The sequence below is a fragment of the Scyliorhinus torazame genome, chromosome 5 (genome assembly GCF_047496885.1).
Source record: "Scyliorhinus torazame isolate Kashiwa2021f chromosome 5, sScyTor2.1, whole genome shotgun sequence".
NCBI classification, from domain to species: domain Eukaryota; kingdom Metazoa; phylum Chordata; class Chondrichthyes; order Carcharhiniformes; family Scyliorhinidae; genus Scyliorhinus; species Scyliorhinus torazame.
In genome coordinates, this window is record NC_092711.1 from 9,786,788 (window position 1) to 9,807,623 (window position 20,836).

A 20,836-nucleotide genomic window follows, 5' to 3' on the forward strand; every position below is an offset into this window, starting at 1 on the left:
ACGCAGAGAGAGCGAGGGACGCAGAGAGAGCGAGGGACGCAGAGAGAGCGAGGGACGCAGAGAGAGCGAGGGACACCGAGAGAGCGAGGGACACCGAGAGAGCGAGGGGCACCGAGAGAGCGAGGGACACCGAGAGAGCGAGGGACACATCGAGAGAGAGGGGGACACAGCGAGATGGACGCGTACACAGCGAGAGAGAAGGACACAGCGAGAGAGAGAGGGACACAGCGAGAGAGAGAGAGAGGGACACAGCGAGAGAGAGAGGGACACAGCGAGAGAGAGAGGGACACAGCGAGAGAGAGGTACGCAGCGAGAGAGAGGTACGCAGCGAGAGAGAGGTACGCAGCGAGAGAGAGGGACACAGCGAGGGAGAGGGTACACAGCGAGGGAGAGGGTACGCAGCGAGAGAGAGAGGGACGCAGCGAGAGAGAGAGGGACACAGCGAGAGAGAGAGGGACACAGCGAGAGAGAGAGGGACACAGCGAGTGAGAGAGGGACACAGCGAGTGAGAGAGGGTCACAGCGAGTGAGTGAGGGACACAGCGAGAGAGTGAGGGACACAGCGAGAGAGTGAGGGACACAGCGAGAGAGTGAGGGACACAGCGAGAGAGTGAGGGACACAGCGAGAGAGTGAGGGACACAGCGAGAGAGTGAGGGACACAGCGAGAGAGTGAGGGACACAGCGAGAGACTGAGGGACACAGCGAGAGAGTGAGGGACACAGCGAGAGAGTGAGGGACACAGCGAGAGAGTGAGGGACACAGCGAGAGAGTGAGGGACACAGCGAGAGAGTGAGGGACACAGCGAGAGAGTGAGGGACACAGCGAGAGAGTGAGGGACACAGCGAGAGAGAGAGAGGGACACAGCGAGAGAGAGAGAGGGACACAGCGAGAGAGAGAGAGGGACACAGAGAAAGAGAGAGGAACACAGCGAGATAGACACAGTGACGGGGACACATAGAGGGAGAGGGACAGAGAGAGAGAGAGAGAGGGACACAGCGAGAGAGAGAGAGAGGGACACAGCGAGAGAGAGAGAGGGACACAGAGAAAGAGAGAGGAACACAGCGAGATAGACACGGTGACGGGGACACATAGAGGGAGAGGGACACAGAGAGAGTGACACTGAATCCAAATTTATAGAGCAGTTCATTGAAGAAATCTGTCTGTGAACAACATGTAAAACATGAAGTGAAACTTTGCAATGAGCTTTGTTTTTGTGGCCAGGGATTTCTCTTAAAGATCAATCAAACACTCCCAGGACAGGTACAGCACGGGGTTAGATAAAGAGTAATGCTCCCTCTACACTGTCCCCATCAAACACTCCCAGGACATGTACAGCACAGGGTTAGATCCAGAGTAAAGCTCCCTCCACGCTGTCCCCATCAAACACTTCCAGAGCAGATACTGCACGGGGTCAGATACAGAGTAAAGCTCCCTCTACACTGTCCCCATCAAACATTCCCAGGACAGGCACAGCACGGGTTAGATACAGAGTAAAGCTCCCTCTGCACTGTCCCCATGAAACACTCCCAGGACAGGTACAGCACGGGGTTAGATACAGAGTAAAGCTCCCTCTACACTGTCCCCAACAAACACTCCCAGGCCAGGCACAGCACGGGGGTAGAATCAGAGTAAATCTCCCTCGACACTGTCACCATCAAACATTCCCAGGCCAGGTACAGCACGGGGTTAGATGCAGAGTAAAGGTCCCTCTACACTGACCCCATCAAACACTCCCAGGACAGGTACAGCATGGGGTTAGATACAGAGTAATGCTCCCGCTACACTGTCCCCATCTAACAGTTCTAGGACAGGTACAGCACGGGGTTAGATACAGAGTAAAGCTCCCTCTACACTATCCCCATCAAACACTCCCAGGATAGGTACAGCACGGGCTTAGATACAGAGTAAATCTCCCTCCACGTCGTCCCCATCAAAAAGTCCCAGGACAGGTACAACACGGGGTTTGATACAGAGTGAAGCTCCCTCTACACTGTCCCCATTAAACATTAACAGGACAGGTACAGCATAAGATTAGATAAAGAGTAAAGCTCCCTCTGCACTGTCCCCATCAAACACTCCTAGGACAGGTACAGCACGGGGTGAGATACAGAGTAAAGCTCCCTCTAGACTGTCCCCATCAAACACTCCCATGACAGGTACAGCACAGGGTGTGATACAGAGTAAAGCTCTGGGGCAGCACGGTAGCATTGTGGATAGCACAATTGCTTCACAGCTCCAGGGTCCGAGGTTCAATTCCGTCTTGGGCCACTGTCTCTGCGGAGTCTGCACATCCTCCCCGTGTGTGCGTGGGTTTCCTCCGGGTGCTCCGGTTTCCTCCCACAGTCCAAAGATGTGCAAGTTAGGTGGATTGGCCAAGCTAAATTGCCCTTAGTGTCCAAATTGTCCAGATGTAGCTCCCTCTCCATCTGTCCTCACCAAATACTCCCAGGAGAGGTACCTAGGAACAGGAATGGGCCATTCAGCTGATCGAGCCTGCCTTAGCGACTAGACCACCTGAATCAATAACCTATTTTAATAATCCGATACAAAGCCCTGGATGAATTTATTTCCCAGCAGCATCAGTAGCTGTAAATCCTGCTCTACACTGTGTCAGAAATATTACTGCATTTGAGAATATCATTGTGAATATTACCTTGTAATATATAACCGTTCTCATCCATATCTCTATTGAGAACACATTAGCTCCTTTCCCAGTGATCACTGCAGTTGACCCCGTCACTGTTTATACTGTAAGCTCTTGTCCCAGTTAATACTACATTACACCATACTGCTGTGGACACTACAATTAACCCTTTTGGAGTGCTGACTACCATGTACCCAGGGTAAGAGCATGTGGACTACCATGTATAATAATCTTTATTGTCACAAGTAGGCTTACATTAACACTGCAATGAAGTTACTGTGAAAATCCCCTAGTCGCCACATTCCGGCGCCTGTTCGGGTACACAGAGGGAGAATTTAGAATGTCCAAATTACCCAACAGCACGTCTTTCAGACTTGTGGGAGGAAACCAGAGCTCCCGGAGGAAACCCACGCAGACACAGGGAGAACGTGCCGGGAATCGAACCCGGGACCCTGGAGCTGTGAAGCCACAGTGCTACCCTCTGTGCTACAGTGCCTCGTAAAAAGTCACACACACAACCTCCCACCCCACCCCAGACACACAAACACGTGTACAGACAAACACAAACTCACACACAGACACAAACTCAGACAGGCTGCGTCAATACAGCTTTCAAATGGAGCGAGATCCATTCTCCACCTTTAACTTGGAGAGGTGTATCTGGCCTGTGTGTGACCCAAGTCACACACTGACTCTGAACATCCTCACAACAGCTTGCGGACAGACTTTTCTAAAGTACTTTTCATAACCTTTGGGTATCACAAACTGCTTCACAGGCAATGGAACCCTTTTGAAATCTAGTCAGTGGTAATTTAGGAAATGGACCAGCGAATTTCAGAGAGACACACAGAAACATGATGAGATGGTGCTGTACATGTTTCGCAGCTGACACTGAGACACACGAGATGTACAATATCAATTATTATTCTGAAGCATGTGATTAAATCACCCTTAAACTAAATTCCAGTGTTTCAGAGTAAAGCTTTATCTGCACTGTCCATCAAACACTCACAACCCAAATACTGTCTGGGCTTAAATACAGAGTCAAAATCCCTCTGTTCTGTCCAAAGAATTTTTCATTGCAGATAGTTATTTTAATTTTATGGAAAAGCAGAACTCAAATTGCACCGAATCCCAGGGTGGACTCTTGTTTATTTCAGCCCTTCACATTTAAACATGAAGTTTAAGCTCCGATTACAGGTGTCTGCTTGTCTCTGTTTGTATATTCTCTGTTATTGTTGTTTTGTCATTTGTCTGAAGTATTTGAATAATAGGCCTTGGTTAATCAATCCTTTCTCTCAGCACATGGAAGTTGTGAATCTTCAAGGCTGTCAGTCTGATCTAGATAACAAAAAACTACATCCTTTGATCAATCCATTCCCCAACCCTAAATAGATCTCACATATTTCCATAATGCAGGAATATCTCCATCAAAACTTCCAATCAGTTCCCAATACTCTTGTTAACACTTGTCTGTCTAACCTAAATTCCACTGACAGATTCCGAAAGCTGCACAGAAAAATGACTGGGTATTTTAAACTTTGAAACAAAACTATTTGAACTTGTGCTTCAATCCTATTGTACAGAAATGTTGTCCGGTGGGCTGACAGTTTCTCAGTAAGACTGAAACATTGAGGTACGCCTCGCACTGCACTTGGCAACATTTGTGGCACTTCCAAAATCTACCATACATTGCTGTCTGTATTGTGTGAATCTAGCTGTGAAATATCTGTACAGTTTAAACTTCCACCGTTTCTGTCTTCTCATCGTTTATAAAGATCACGGTTCTATCCTTTTTAATTCTAAAGCACATCATCAAAACATTTCCCAACACTGAAACACGTCCACCAGTTCCGTGTACCGCCAAAACGATAATATCTCCCTGCAATTTGATGTTTCCAGCTATGTTGCTTACAACGCTGTCTAATGTTTGGTGTCATTGGCAAACTGGGATGTGTAGCATTCTATCAAATGGTCTTAAATGGCTAATATATATGTATGGGTGTGTGCCAATGTGTGTGTACACGCATGTGTCTATGCACGCATGTGTGTGTGTGTGTGTGTGTATTAATCTGTTGCCGTGTATGTACCAGTCAGTGTGTGCACGCACATGTGTGTGTGTGTATCTGTGAACTTGTGTGTGTATACGCATTTAAGTCTCAAAGGAAAATATGAGCATGTGTAGGCGATTTGGCCCATCGAGTCTGCTCCACCATTCAAACAGATCCTGGCACGCACAGACGCACGCACACTCACACACACATTCCTATTGTATTATACACAGTCGATTTGTGTCTGGAACATGCTCAATGATTGAGCTTCCACAACCCTCTGGATCAGGGAATTCCAAGATTCTCCACCCTCTCAATGAAGAAATTCCTCCTCATCTCAGTCTGCAATGGTCTACCCCTGATTCTGAGCATTCATGTCAAGAGGGCGAGAATACAAGACCAGGGATGTACTTCTGAGGCTGTACAAGGCTCTGGTCAGACCCCATTTGGAGTATTGTGAGCAGTTTTAGGCCCAGTATCTAAGGAAGGATGTGCTGCCTTGGAAAGGGTCCAGTGGAGGTTCACAAGAATGTTCCCTGGAATGAAGAACTTGTCGTATGAGGAATGGTTGAGGACACTGGGTCTGTACTCGTTGGAGTTTAGAAGGATGAGGGGGGGGGTCTTATTGAAACTTACAGGCTACTGCGAGGCCTGGATAGAGTGGAGGTGGAGAGGATGTTTCCACTTGTAGGAAAAACTAGAAGCAGAGGACACCATCTCAGAGTAAAGGGACGATTCCTTTAAAACAGAGATGAGGAGGAATTTCTTCAGCCAGAGGGCGGTGAATATGTGGAGCTCTTTGCCGCAGAAGGCTGTGGAGGCCAAATCACCGAGTTTCTCTAAGACAGAGATAGATCGGTTCTTGATCAATAAGGGGATCAGGGGTTATGGAGAGAAGGCAGGAGAATGGGAATTAGAAAAATATCAGCCATGATTGAATGGCGGAGCAGACTCGATGGGCCGAGTGGCCTAATTCTGCTTCAATGTCTTATGGTCTTATGGTTTGAGACTGTGCCCCCTCCCCCTGGGTCTAATCTCACCAGTCAGAGAGACCATCTGACCTACATCTATCTTGTGATGCCCCGTATGAATTGTGTATGTTTCAAGATCACCTCTCATTTTTCGGGAACACAGGTACATTTTCCTCAATCTCTCCTCATCAGACAACTTCACCATCCCAGGGATTCGTCTGGTGAATCTCCATTACACTCCTTCTACAGCAAGTATATCCTTCCTTAGATATGGAGAACAAAACTCCACACAATGGTCCAGGTGTGTTGTGACCAAGGCTCTGTACAATTGCAGCAAGTCATCTTAACCCCAATACTAATAACCCCGAGCGATGAAAGTTAACGTACCATTGGCCTTCCTGATTGCTTAATGTACCCGCAATCTAGCGTTTAGTGACCCATGAATAAGGAGTTAGATACAGAGTAAAGCTCCCACGACACTGTCCCCATCAAACACTCCCAGAACAGGTACAGCACGGGGTTAGATACAGAGTAAAGCTCCCTCTACACTGTCCCCATCAAACACTCCCAGGACAGGTACAGCACGGGGTTAGATACAGAGTAAAGCTCCCTCTACACTGTCCCCATCAAACACTCCCAGGACAGATACAGCACTGGGTTAGATACAGAGTAAAGCCCCCTCTGCACTGTCCCCATCAAACACTCCCAGGACAGGTACAACACGGGGTTAGATACAGAGTAAAGATCCCTCTACACTGTCCCCCATCAAACACTCCCAGGACAGGTACAGCATGGGGATAGATAGAGTAAAGCTCCCTCTACACTGTCCCCATCAAACAGTCCCAGGACAGGTACAGCACGGGGTTAGATACAGAGTAAAGCTCCCTCTACACTGTCCGCATCAAACACTCCCAGGACAGGTACAGCACAGGGGTTAGATACAGAGTAATGCTCCCTCTACACTGTCCGCATCAAACACTCCCAGGACAGGTACAGCACGGGGTTAGATACAGAGTAACACTCCCTTTACACTGTCCCCATCAAACACTCCCAGGACAGGTACAGCACGGGGTTAGATACAGAGTAAGGTTTCCTCTACACTGTCCCCATCAAACACTCCCAGAACAGGTACAACACGGTGTTAGATGCAGAGTAAGGTTTCCTCTACACTGTCTCCATGATCACTCCCAAGACATGGCAGAGGCAGTACAACGTGGAAATCACCATCCCTGTGTGTAGTCTGAACAGCGCTGTTGGAATGTGATACAGAGAATCATAGAATATACATTGCAGGAGTAGGCCATTTGGCCCATCGAGTCCGCACTGGCCGTCGGAGAGAGCCCCCTACACAAGCCCACGCCTCCACCCTCTCCAAATAACCCCAGTAACACCACCTACCCTTTGGGCCACTAAGGGGCAATTTAGCACGGCCAACATCTCCTCTCATCCTTCCCGGCTCTAGTGAATACCGGCACAATCACAGAATCCCTACAATGCAGAAGGAGGCCATTCTGCCCATCGAATCTACACCAACCCTCTGACACAGCACTCTATGTAAGCTCAGTCACCCGCCCTATCCCAATAACTCCTTAACCTAATCTAAACAATCTTTCTTGGACACTAAGGGGTAATTTAGCAGGACCATTCCACCTAGCCTGCACATCTTTGGGCTGTGGAAGGAAACCGGAGCACCCGGAGGAAACCCACGCACACACGGGGAGGAAATTCCAACTCCACATAATCAGTCACACAAGGCCGGAATTTAATCCGGGTCACTGGCACTGTGAGGCAGCAGTGCTAACCACTGTGCCACAGTCAAACCAATCTCTCCTTGAAGGACAGCCCGGTAACCTCCCTATCAGCCGAATGACCCTCCGCTGCACTCCCTCTCTGGCAACTATATCCTTTCTTAGTTAGGGAGACCGAAACTGTACGCAATACTCCTGGTGTGGTCTCACCAAGGCCTTGTGTAACTGCAGAAAGACATCTCCACTTCTGAACTCAAATCCCTCTTTCAATGAAGGCCAACATATCATTGGCCTTCTTAACTGCTTGCTGCACCCCCCTCTCCACTTTCAGTGACTGGTGTACAAGGACAGCCAGCTCCCTTTCTACATCCACATTTTTCAACAAATCATTGTTTAAATCAGACACTTTCCATCAGGATTTTGTTACACCAACGTGTACAAATGTCAGAAATGACTGTGCTGTGCTCACCTAAAATGGCCACCATTAAGTAACTTAAAATGGCTGACTGACTTAAAATGGCTGACTGCTGATCGTGGATTTTCTGTTGACAATATTCCCACACAGACAGAGAGAGAAGCAGAAACAGACAGATGGAGAAACTAATAGATGACATTTATTTGAGATTTTGAAACCCTGTCAAACACTCCCAGGACAGGTACATCACGGGGTTAGATACAGAGTGAAGCTCCCTCTATATTGTCCCCCATCAAACAATCCCAGGACAGGTACAGTACGGGGTTAGATATAGAGAAAAGCTCCCACTACACTGTCCCCATCAAACACTCCCAGGACAGATACAGCACGGGGTTAGATACAGAGTAAAGCTCCCACTGCACTGTCCCCATCAAACACTCCCAGGACAGGTACAGCACGGGGTTAGATACAGAGTAAAGCTCCCTCTACACTGTCCCATCAAACATTAGACACACAGATTGCGAGGGACACACAGATTGCGAGGGACGCAAAATGAAAATTGAAATCGCTTATTGTCACAAGTAGGCTTCAAATGAAGTTACTGTGAAAAGCCCCTAGTCGCCACATTACTGCGCCTGTTCACGGAGGCTGTTACGGGACACACAGAGAGCGAGGGACACACTGGGAGCGAGGGACGCACTGGGAGCCAGGGACGCACAGAGAGCCAGGGACGCACAGAGGGCCAGGGACGCACAGAGGGCCAGGGACGCACAGAGGGCGAGGGACGCACAGAGGGCGAGGGACGCACAGAGGGCGAGGGACCCACAGAGGGCGAGGGACCCACAGAGGGCGAGGGACCCACAGAGGGCGAGGGACCCACAGAGGGCGAGGGACCCACAGAGGGCGAGGGACCCACAGAGGGCGAGGGACCCACAGAGAGCGAGGGACCCACAGAGAGCGAGGGACCCACAGAGAGCGAGGGACCCACAGAGAGCGAGGGACCCACAGAGAGCGAGGGACCCACAGAGAGCGAGGGACCCACAGAGAGCGAGGGACCCACAGAGAGCGAGGGACCCACAGAGAGCGAGGGACCCACAGAGAGCGAGGGACCCACAGAGAGCGAGGGACCCACAGAGAGCGAGGGACCCACAGAGACCGAGGGACCCACAGAGACCGAGGGACCCACAGAGACCGAGGGACCCACAGAGACCGAGGGACCCACAGAGAGCGAGGGACCCACAGAGAGCGAGGGACCCACAGAGAGCGAGGGACCCACAGAGAGCGAGGGACCCACAGAGAGCGAGGGACCCACAGAGAGCGAGGGACCCACAGAGAGCGAGGGACCCACAGAGAGCGAGGGACCCACAGAGAGCGAGGGACCCACAGAGAGCGAGGGACCCACAGAGACCGAGGGACCCACAGAGAGCGAGGGACCCACAGAGAGCGAGGGACCCACAGAGAGCGAGGGACCCACAGAGAGCGAGGGACCCACAGAGAGCGAGGGACCCACAGATTGCGAGGGACCCACAGATTGCGAGGGACCCACAGACCCACAGATCACACACACATGATCTTACATACTCACACTCACTCTTACACACTCACCCACACTTCCAATCACTCACACTCACATACTAATCACTCACTCGCACACCAATCACTCACACTCACCGACACGCTCACACGCTCATTCCCATTCACTCACAAACTCACTCTTACACACTCAGTCACTCTTATACAAACACACTGTTCACACACACTTACACACACTCACTCGTACACACTCACTCTTACAATCACACACAGTAGTTCTCACCAATTCTCACTCTTACACACACTCACTCACTGTTATACACACTCACTCAGACACTGGGGGACGGACAGAGAGCGAGGGACACGCCGAGAGCGAGGGACACGCCGAGAGCGAGGGACACGCCGAGAGCGAGGGACACGCCGAGAGCGAGGGACACGCCGAGAGCGAGGGACACGCCGAGAGCGAGGGACACGCCGAGAGCGAGGGACACGCCGAGAGCGAGGGACACGCCGAGAGCGAGGGACACGCCGAGAGCGAGGGACACGCCGAGAGCGAGGGACACGCCGAGAGCGAGGGACACGCCGAGAGCGAGGGACACGCCGAGAGCGAGGGACACGCCGAGAGCGAGGGACACGCCGAGAGCGAGGGACACGCCGAGAGCGAGGGACACGCCGAGAGCGAGGGACACGCCGAGAGCGAGGGACACGCCGAGAGCGAGGGACACGCCGAGAGCGAGGGACACGCCGAGAGCGAGGGACACGCCGAGAGCGAGGGACACGCCGAGAGCGAGGGACACGCCGAGAGCGAGGGACACGCCGAGAGCGAGGGACACGCCGAGAGCGAGGGACACAGCGAGAGCGAGGGACACAGCGAGAGCGAGGGACACAGCGAGAGCGAGGGACACAGCGAGAGCGAGGGACACAGCGAGAGCGAGGGACACAGCGAGAGCGAGGGACACAGCGAGAGCGAGGGACACAGCGAGAGCGAGGGACACAGCGAGAGCGAGGGACACAGCGAGAGCGAGGGACACAGCGAGAGCGAGGGACAGAGCGAGAGCGAGGGACAGAGCGAGAGCGAGGGACAGAGAGAGAGCAGGGGACAGAGAGAGAGCAGGGGACACAGAGAGAGCAGGGGACACAGAGAGAGCAGGGGACACAGAGAGAGCAGGGGACACAGAGAGAGCAGGGGACACAGAGAGAGCAGGGGACACAGAGAGAGCAGGGGACACAGAGAGAGCAGGGGACACAGAGAGAGCAGGGGACACAGAGAGAGCAGGGGACACAGAGAGAGCAGGGGACACAGAGAGAGCAGGGGACACAGAGAGAGCAGGGGACACAGAGAGAGCAGGGGACACAGAGAGAGCAGGGGACACAGAGAGAGCAGGGGACACAGAGAGAGCAGGGGACACAGAGAGAGCAGGGGACACAGAGAGAGCAGGGGACACAGAGAGAGCAGGGGACACAGAGAGAGCAGGGGACACAGAGAGAGCAGGGGACACAGAGAGAGCAGGGGACACAGAGAGAGCAGGGGACACAGAGAGAGCAGGGGACACAGAGAGAGCAGGGGACACAGAGAGAGCAGGGGACACAGAGAGAGCAGGGGACACAGAGAGAGCAGGGGACACAGAGAGAGCAGGGGACACAGAGAGAGCAGGGGACACAGAGAGAGCAGGGGACACAGAGAGAGCAGGGGTCACAGAGAGAGCAGGGGACACAGAGAGAGCAGGGGACACAGAGAGAGCAGGGGACACAGAGAGAGCGAGGGACACAGAGAGAGCAGGGGACACAGAGAGAGCAGGGGACACAGAGAGAGCAGGGGACACAGAGAGAGCGAGGGACACAGAGAGAGCGAGGGACAGAGAGAGAGAGAGAGAGAGGGACACAGCGAGTGAGAGGGGTCACAGCGAGAGAGGGGGTCAGAGCGAGCGAGGGACACAGAGTGCGCGAGGGACACAGCGAGCGCGAGAGACACAGCGAGCGCGAGAGACACAGCGAGAGCGAGGGACACAGCGAGAGCGAGGGACACAGCGAGAGACACAGCGAGAGCGAGGGACACAGCGAGGGACACAGCGAGAGCGAGGGACACAGCGAGGGACACAGCGAGAGCGAGGGACACAGCGAGAGCGAGGGACACAGCGAGAGCGAGGGACACAGCGAGAGCGAGGGACACAGCGAGAGCGAGGGACACAGCGAGAGCGAGGGACACAGCGAGAGCGAGGGACACAGCGTGAGCGAGATACACAGCGTGAGCGAGGGACACAGCGAGAGACACAGCGAGAGCGAGGGACACAGCGAGAGCGAGGGACACAGCGAGAGCGAGGGACACAGCGAGAGCGAGGGACACAGCGAGAGCGAGGGACACAGCGAGAGCGAGGGACACAGCGAGAGCGAGGGACACAGCGAGAGCGAGGGACACAGCGAGAGCGAGGGACACAGCGAGAGCGAGGGACACAGCGAGAGCGAGGGACACAGCGTGAGCGAGATACACAGCGTGAGCGAGGGACACAGCGAGGGACACAGCGAGAGCGAGGGACACAGCGAGAGCGAGGGACACAGCGAGAGCGAGGGACACAGCGAGAGCGAGGGACACAGCGAGAGCGAGGGACACAGCGAGAGCGAGGGACACAGCGAGAGCGAGGGACACAGCGAGAGCGAGGGACACAGCGAGAGCGAGGGACAGAGGGAGAGCGAGGGACAGAGGGAGAGCGAGGGACAGAGGGAGAGCGAGGGACAGAGGGAGAGCGAGGGACAGAGGGAGAGCGAGGGACAGAGGGAGAGCGAGGGACAGAGGGAGAGCGAGGGACAGAGGGAGAGCGAGGGACAGAGAGAGAGCGAGGGACACAGAGCGAGGGAGGGACACAGAGCGAGGGAGGGACACAGAGCGAGGGAGGGACACAGAGCGAGGGAGGGACACAGAGCGAGGGAGGGACACAGAGCGAGGGAGGGACACAGAGCGAGGGAGGGACACAGAGCGAGGGAGGGACACAGAGCTAGGGAGGGACACAGAGCGAGGGAGGGACACAGAGCGAGGGAGGGACACAGAGCGAGGGAGGGACACAGAGCGAGGGAGGGACACAGAGCGAGGGAGGGACACAGAGCGAGGGAGGGACACAGAGCGAGGGAGGGACACAGCGAGAGCGAGGGACACAGCGAGAGCGAGGGACACAGCGAGAGCGAGGGACACAGCGAGAGCGAGGGACACAGCGAGAGCGAGGGACACAGCGAGAGCGAGGGACACAGCGAGAGCGAGCGAGGGACACAGAGAGAGCGAGGGACACAGAGAGAGCGAGGGACACAGAGAGAGCGAGGGACACAGAGAGAGCAGGGGACACAGAGAGAGCAGGGGACACAGAGAGAGCAGGGGACACAGAGAGAGCGAGGGACACAGAGAGAGCGAGGGACAGAGAGAGAGAGAGAGAGAGAGGGACACAGCGAGTGAGAGGGGTCACAGCGAGAGAGGGGGTCAGAGCGAGCGAGGGACACAGAGAGCGCGAGGGACACAGAGAGCGCGAGGGACACAGAGAGCGCGAGGGACACAGCGAGAGCGAGGGACACAGCGAGAGCGAGGGACACAGCGAGAGCGAGGGACACAGCGAGAGCGAGGGACACAGCGAGAGCGAGGGACACAGCGAGAGCGAGGGACACAGCGAGAGCGAGGGACACAGCGAGAGCGAGGGACACCGCGTGAGCGAGGGACACAGCGAGAGCGAGGGACACAGCGAGAGCGAGGGACACAGCGAGAGCGAGGGACACAGCGTGATCGAGGGACACAGCGTGAGCGAGGGACACAGCGAGAGCGAGGGACACAGCGAGAGCGAGGGACACAGAGAGAGCAGGGGACACAGAGAGAGCAGGGGACACAGAGAGAGCAGGGGACACAGAGAGAGCAGGGGACACAGAGAGAGCAGGGGACACAGAGAGAGCAGGGGACACAGAGAGAGCAGGGGACACAGAGAGAGCAGGGGACACAGAGAGAGCAGGGGACACAGAGAGAGCAGGGGACACAGAGAGAGCAGGGGACACAGAGAGAGCAGGGGACACAGAGAGAGCAGGGGACACAGAGAGAGCAGGGGACACAGAGAGAGCAGGGGACACAGAGAGAGCAGGGGACACAGAGAGAGCAGGGGTCACAGAGAGAGCAGGGGTCACAGAGAGAGCAGGGGACACAGAGAGAGCAGGGGACACAGAGAGAGCAGGGGACACAGCGAGAGCGAGGGACACAGCGAGAGCGAGGGACACAGCGAGAGCGAGGGACACAGCGAGAGCGAGGGACACAGCGAGAGCGAGGGACACAGCGAGAGCGAGGGACAGAGGGAGAGCGAGGGACAGAGGGAGAGCGAGGGACAGAGGGAGAGCGAGGGACAGAGGGAGAGCGAGGGACAGAGGGAGAGCGAGGGACAGAGGGAGAGCGAGGGACAGAGGGAGAGCGAGGGACAGAGGGAGAGCGAGGGACAGAGAGAGAGCGAGGGACACAGAGCGAGGGAGGGACACAGAGCGAGGGAGGGACACAGAGCGAGGGAGGGACACAGAGCGAGGGAGGGACACAGAGCGAGGGAGGGACACAGCGAGAGCGAGGGACACAGCGAGAGCGAGGGACACAGCGAGAGCGAGGGACACAGCGAGAGCGAGGGACACAGCGAGAGCGAGGGACACAGCGAGAGCGAGGGACACAGCGAGAGCGAGGGACACAGCGAGAGCGAGGGACACAGCGAGAGCGAGCGAGGGACACACCGAGAGAGAGCGAGGGACACAGAGAGAGCGAGGGACACAGAGAGAGCGAGGGACACAGAGAGAGCAGGGGACACAGAGAGAGCAGGGGACACAGAGAGAGCAGGGGACACAGAGAGAGCGAGGGACACAGAGAGAGCGAGGGACAGAGAGAGAGCGAGGGACAGAGAGAGAGCGAGGGACAGAGAGAGAGCGAGGGACAGAGGGAGAGCGAGGGACAGAGGGAGAGCGAGGGACAGAGGGAGAGCGAGGGACAGAGAGAGAGGGAGGGACAGAGAGAGAGGGAGGGACACAGCGAGAGCGAGGGACACAGCGAGAGGGAGGGACACAGCGAGAGGGAGGGACACAGAGCGAGGGAGGGACACAGAGCGAGGGAGGGACACAGAGCGAGGGAGGGACACAGAGCGAGGGAGGGACACAGAGCGAGGGAGGGACACAGAGCGAGCGAGGGACACAGAGCGAGCGAGGGACACAGAGCGAGCGAGGGACACAGAGCGAGCGAGGGACACAGAGCGAGCGAGGGACACAGAGCGAGCGAGGGACACAGAGCGAGCGAGGGACACAGAGCGAGCGAGGGACACAGAGCGAGCGAGGGACACAGAGCGAGCGAGGGACACAGAGCGAGCGAGGGACACAGAGAGAGCGAGGGACACAGAGAGAGCGAGGGACACAGAGAGTGCGAGGGACACAGAGAGTGCGAGGGACACAGCGAGAGAGAGAGAGGGACACAGCGAGAGAGAGAGGGACACAGCGAGAGAGAGAGGGACACGGCGAGAGAGAGAGGGACACGGCGAGAGAGAGAGGGACACGGCGAGTGAGAGAGTGACACGGCGAGTGAGAGAGGGACACGGCGAGTGAGAGAGGGACACAGCGAGTGAGAGAGGGACACAGCGAGTGAGAGAGGGACACAGCGAGTGAGAGAGGGACACAGCGAGAGAGTGAGGGACACAGCGAGAGAGTGAGGGACACAGCGAGAGAGTGAGGGACACAGCGAGAGAGTGAGGGACACAGCGAGAGAGTGAGGGACACAGCGAGAGAGTGAGGGACACAGCGAGAGAGTGAGGGACACAGCGAGAGAGTGAGGGACACAGCGAGAGAGTGAGGGACACAGCGAGAGAGAGAGAGAGGGGCACAGAGAAAGAGAGAGGAACACAGTGAGATAGACACAGTGACGGGGACACATAGAGGGAGAGGGACACAGAGAGAGAGTGACACTGATAGAAAGAGGTACGCGGTGAAAGAGAGGGACAGAGTGAGATAGAAGGACACACGGGAGAGACAGGGACACAGAGAGAGAGAGGGATACAGAGAGGGACAGAGAGCGGTGGGCACACAGACAGAGTGAGGGACACACACACAGAAAGAGGTACACAGCGGGTCAGGATCTGAGGTTTCGGGGGCGTGAGTGGGTCAGGATGTGAGGGTTAGGAGACATGAGGGTGTGATGGTGTGAGGGTGCCAGGACGTGAGGCAGTCAGGACATTGGGGTTATCAAACTGACCGTTTTCATTGAATCCAAATTGTTTCATTATAAATTCTAATCTCAGAAATTGACATCAGAGGATCCCAGTGAAAAATCCCATTGAACCTCCTTGTCTAATAAAATGATGTTGTTGCCGATGACCCTGTATTGATTCAGGAATAAACTTTACATCTCACAGTGAGAAAAAATCAAATTGAATCCATATTTATAGAGCAGCTCATTGAAGAAATCAGTCTATGAACAACATGTAAAATATGAAGTGAAACTTTGCAATGAGCTTTGTTTTTGTGGCCAGGAATCTTCTCTCAAAATGGAGGCAGAAATGAAGTTGTGTTTAACTCACATTCTGTGATTTCTTGCTGCTTTGTACTCATTCTATGGAAAGCCTTCCTCGGCTGACAGACGAATAGTCATTCCAAACATGCCAGAAATTCAGAGGGAAACAAATGTCAAACAAAGACAGAAATAACGACAGGACAGAATCTGTTGTTGACTGCTGAATTAACATAACCATAGACAGGACAAGTGTCTTCCTTAGCAGACACAGGAAACACACCGAGGGGGACATTCCTCACAGTAAGTCAGGGGTGGGGTCTGCACACAGGTCACTGAAGAGATCTCAGTCCAAACTGTTTCCAATCATTTCCCAAATGTTTGACAATATTTGTGGCTCTTCCAAAATTCAAGATACTTTGTTGTCTGTATTCTGTGAATCCAGCTGTAAAATATCTTTACTTCAATGTCTTTTCCCCAACACTATCCCCATATCCCTTTATGTCAATGGGATTTAGAAATCAGTCAATTTCTGCTTTAAACTTAGTCAATATCTTTCCATCTTTGAGAGGGGAGAAATCACCAGGAATGTGGGATTTGATCTTCAGGGTTAGGTTGGAGAAACAGGGCTCGTTCAGGCCCTATTGAAGCAATCTCTCCTCCTAGGACAGTCCGGCAACCTCCCTATCAGCCAACTGACCCTCCGCTGCACTCCCTCTCTGGCAACTATATCCTTCCATGATAGGGAGACCAAAAACTGTACACAGTACTCCAGGTGTGGTCTCACCAAGGCCCAGTATAACTGCAGTAAGACTTCTCCACTTCTGAACTCAAATCCCTCTTGCAATGAAGGCCAACATATCATTGGTCTTCTTAACTGCTTGCTGCATCCCCCTCTCCACTTTCAGCGACTGGTGTACAAGCTCCATTTGTACATCCACATTGCCCAACATATCACTGTTTAAATACGACTCTTTCCTTCAGTTATTGTTTGACACTAACTTGGACAACTGTCCGAATTGTCTCAGTGTTGTGCTCACATAAAATGGCCACCGTTAAGCAACTTAAAATGGCTGACTGCTGATCGTGGATTTGTTTAGACAGATTCCCAGAGAGAGATAGAGAGTTGCAGAGACAGAGAAGATGGGGAGACTAACAGAATACATTAATTCAAGATTCAGAATCTCCATCAAACACTGTTAGCCAAAGTACATCATGGGGTTAGATACAGATTACACATCCCTCTAAACTGTCCCCAACAAACCCTCCCAGGGCAGCTACAGTACCATGGTATATACAGAGTAAAGCTTCCTCTACACTGTCCCCATCAAACACTCCCCAGGACAGGTACAGCACGGGGTTAGATACAGAGTAAGGCTCCCTCTACATTCTCCCCATCAAACACTCCCAGGACAGGTACAGGGCACTGATCTAAACAGAGTAAAGCTGCCTCTACGCTGTCCACATCAAACACTCCCAGGGCAGATACAGTACGATGATATATTCGGACTAAAGCCCCCTCTGCACTGTACCCATCAAACACTCCCAAGTCAGATATCGCACTGGGTGAGATACAGAGTAACACTCCATCTACACTGTCCCCATCAAACACTGCCTGGACAGGTACAGCACGGGGTTAGATACAGAGTAAAGCTCGCTCTACACTGTCCCCATCAAACACTCCCAGGACAGGTACAGCACGGGGTTAGATACAGAGTAAAGCTCCCTCCACACTGTCCCCATCAAACACTGCCTGGACAGGTACAGCACGGGGTTAGATACAGAGTAAGGTTTCCTCTACACTGTCCCCATCAAACACTCCCAGGACAGGTACAGCACGGGGTTCGATACAGAGTAAAGCTCCCTCCACACTGTCCCCATCAAACACTCCCAGGGCAGCACGGGGTTAGATACAGAGTAAAGCTCCCCCTACACTGTCCCCATCAAACACTGCCTGGACAGGTACAGCACGGGGTTAGATACAGAGTAAGGTTTCCTCGACACTGTCCCCATCAAACACTCCCAGGACAGGTACAGCACGGGGTTAGATACAGAGTAAGGTTTCCTCTACACTGTCCCCATCAAACACTCCCAGGACAGGTACAGCACGGGGTTAGATACAGAGTAAGGTTTCCTCTAGACTGTTTCCATGATCACTCCCAAGACATGGCAGAGGCAGTACAACGTGGAAATCACCATCCCTGTGAATCGTCTGAACAGCGCTGTTGGAATGTCATACATTTCAATCAGAGCTCGCAGAACCAGAGAATATACATTGCAGGAGCAGGCCATTCGGCCCATCGAGTGTGCACCAGCCCTCGGAGAGAGCACCCTACCCAAGCCCACGTCTCCACCAAATCCAAATAACCCCAGTAACACCACCTAACCTTTGGGCCACTAAGGGGCAATTTCGCACGGCCAACATCTCCTCTCATCCTTCTCGGCTCTAGTGAATACAGGCACAATCACAGAATCCCTACAATGCAGAAGGAGGCCATTCTGCCCATCGAATCTACACCAACCCTCTGACACAGCACTCTATGTAAGCTCAGTCACCCGCCCTAACCCAATAACTCCTTAACCTAATCTAAACAATCTTTCTTGGACACTAAGGGGTAATTTAGCAGGACCATTCCACCTAGCCTGCACATCTTTGGACTGTGGAAGGAAACCGGAGCACCCAGAAGAAACCCACGCACACACGGGGAGAAACTGCAAACTCCACATAATCAGTCACACAAGGCCGGAATTTAACCCGGGTCACTGGCACTGTGAGGCAGCAGTGCTAACCACTGTGCCACAGTGAAACCAATCTCTCATTGTAGGACAGTCCGGGAAACTCCCTATCAGCCAATTGACCCTCCGCTGCACTCCCTCTCTGGCAACTATATCCTTTCTTCGTTAGTGAGACAAAACTGTACACAATACTCCAGGTGTGGTCTCACCAAGGCCTTGTGTAACTGCAGGAAGACATCTCCACTTCTGAATTCAAATCCCTCTTTCAATGAAGGCCAACATATCATTGGCCTTCTTAACTGCTTGCTGCACCCCCCTCTCCACTTTCAGTGACTGGTGTACAAGGACAGCCAGCTCCCTTTCTACATCCACATTCACCAACAAATCACTGTTTAAATCAGACACTTTCCATCAGGATTTTGTTATACCAACGTGTACAAATGTCAGAAATGACTGTGCTGTGCTCACCTAGAATGGCCACCATTAAGTAATTTAAAATGGCTGACTGCTGATCGTGGATTTTGTTTTGACAATATTCCCAGACAGACAGAGAGAGAAGCAGAAACAGACAGATGGAGAAACTAATAGAAGACATTTATTGTAGATTTTGAATCTCCATCAAACATGACCAGTAAAGGTACATCATGGGGTTAGACACAGATTCATCTACACTGTCCCTGGCAAACACTCCCAGGACAGGTACATCACGGGGTTACATACGGAGTAAAGCTCCTCTGCACTGTCCCCATCAAACACTCCCAGCACAGGTACAAAACGGGGTTACATATCGAGCAGGGCTCTCTCTACACTGTTCCCATCAAACACTCCCAGGACAGGTGCAGCACGGGGTTAGATACAGAATAAAGCTCCCTCTACACTGACCCCATCAAACACTCCCAGGACAGGTACAGCACGGGGTTAGATACAGAGTAAAGCTCCCTCTACACTGTCCCCATCAAACACTCCCAGGACAGGTACAGCACGGGGTTAGATACAGAGTAAAGCTCCCTCTACACCGTCCCCATCGAACACTCCCAGGACAGGTACAGCACGGGGTTAGATACAGAGTAAAGCTCCCTCTACACTGTCCCCATCAAACACTCCCAGGACAGGTACAGCACGGGGTTAGATACAGAGTAAAGCTCCCTCTACACCGTCCCCATCGAACACTCCCAGGACAGGTACAGCACGGGGTTAGATACAGAGTAAAGCTCCCTCTACACTGTCCCCATCAAACACTCCCAGGACAGGTACAGCACGGGGTTAGATACAGAGTAAAGCTCCCTCTACACTGTCCCCATCAAACACTCCCAGGACAGGTACAGCACGGGGTTAGATACAGAGTAAAGCTCCCTCTACACTGTCCCCATCAAACACTCCCAGGACAGGTACAGCACGGGGTTAGATACAGAGTAAAGCTCCCTCTACACTGTCCCCATCAAACACTCCCAGGACAGGTACAGCACGGGGTTAGATACAGAGTAAAGCTCCCCCTACACTGACCCCATCAAACACTCCCTGGACAGGTACAGCACGGGGTCAGATATCGAGCAGGGCTCTCTCTACACTGTTCCCATCAAACACTCCCAGGACAGGTACAGCACGAGGTTAGATACAGAGTAAAGCTCCCTCTACACTGTCCCCATCAAACACTCCCAGGACAGGTACAGCACAGGGTCAGATATCGAGCAGGGCTCTCTCTACACTGTTCCCATCAAACACTCCCAGGACAGGTACAGCACGGGGTCAGATATCGAGCAGGGCTCTCTCTACACTGTCCCCATCAAACACTCCCAGGACAGGTACAGCACGGGGTCAGATAGCGAGCAGGGCTCTCTCTACACTATACTGTTTCCATTTCCTCACATCAGGGGCGGGGGGTCGGAGAATCGCCAGGGGCTGGCGTGGATCCCGCCCCTGCTGGTTGCCGAAGTCTCCGGCACCGGAGATTCGGCAGGGCGGGAATCGCGCCGGTTGGCGGGCCCCCCTGCTCGATTCTCCAGCCCGGATGGGCCGAAGTCCCGCCGCTAAAATGCCTGTCCCGCCAGCGTAAATTGAACCACCTACCTTACCGGCGTGACAAGGCGGCACGGGCGGGCTCCGGGGTCCCAGGGGGGGGCGCGGGGCGATCTGGCCCCGGGGGGTGCCCCCACGGTGGCCTGGCCCGCGATCGGGGCCCACCGATCCGCGGGCGGGCCTGTGCCGTGGGGGCACTCTTTCCCTTCTGCCTCCGCCCCGGTCTCCACCATGGCGG

The 20,836-nt window shown here is 53.8% G+C and overlaps 1 gene segment (V, D, J or C); it reads right to left on the bottom strand.

Moving 5' to 3' along the window:
• LOC140418169 (T cell receptor alpha variable 38-2/delta variable 8-like) overlaps positions 1 to 20,836 on the bottom strand; it is a 154,494-nt gene that overhangs the window by 117,288 nt on the left and 16,370 nt on the right.